Below are 686 nucleotides of genomic sequence, written 5' to 3' on the forward strand. Positions count from 1 at the left end.
CACACCAAGCACTGACCTCAAGTGGCAGTGATCTGTGGTTCTGGATTAGGAGGTCTTAGTGATAAATTCACTCATGCCCAGATCTTTGACTACAGTGAGATACCCAACTTTCCCTGAAGTACAGTGCCAGGTCATGCTGGTCGACTGGTGTTTGGATTCCTGAATGGCAGAGCCTGTGTGATGATGCAGGGCAGGTTCCACATGTATGAAGGGTGTTCACCCTGGAAGATGACATTCCCCGTGAGGGTTTTCCACCTTCTGGGTGTGGACATCCTGGTGGTCACCAATGCAGCTGGAGGTCTTAACCCCAAGTCTGAAGTTGGAGATATCATGCTGATCCGTGATCACATCAACCTACCTGGTTTCTGTGGTCAGAACCCTCTCAAAGGGCCTAATGATGAAAGATTTGGAATTCGTTTTCCTGCCATGTCTGATGCCTATGACCGGACTATGAGACAGAAGGCTCTCAGTACCTGGAAACAAACAGGAGAGCAGCGAGGGCTACAGGAAGGCACCTATGTCATGTTGGCAGGTCCCAACTTTGAGACTGTGGCAGAGTGTCGTTTGCTGCAGAAACTGGGGGCAGATGCTGTTGGCATGAGCACAGTACCAGAAGTTATAGTTGCACGGCACTGTGGACTTCGAGTCTTTGGCTTCTCACTGATCACTAACAAGGTCATCATGGA

At 49.9% G+C, this 686-nt stretch overlaps 1 pseudogene across 1 annotated transcript; it reads left to right on the forward strand.

The window, feature by feature from the left end:
- The first annotated feature begins 6 nt into the window (after nt 1–6).
- Nucleotides 7–681, forward strand: LOC103266885 (annotated as a pseudogene). The gene has a single exon (XR_504726.2). The product of XR_504726.2 is annotated as a purine nucleoside phosphorylase pseudogene (transcript).
- Nucleotides 682–686: the final 5 nt, after the last annotated feature.

Source organism: Carlito syrichta, unplaced genomic scaffold (assembly GCF_000164805.1).
Source record: "Carlito syrichta isolate Samal-C Ts95f unplaced genomic scaffold, Tarsius_syrichta-2.0.1 Scaffold101479, whole genome shotgun sequence".
NCBI classification, from domain to species: domain Eukaryota; kingdom Metazoa; phylum Chordata; class Mammalia; order Primates; family Tarsiidae; genus Carlito; species Carlito syrichta.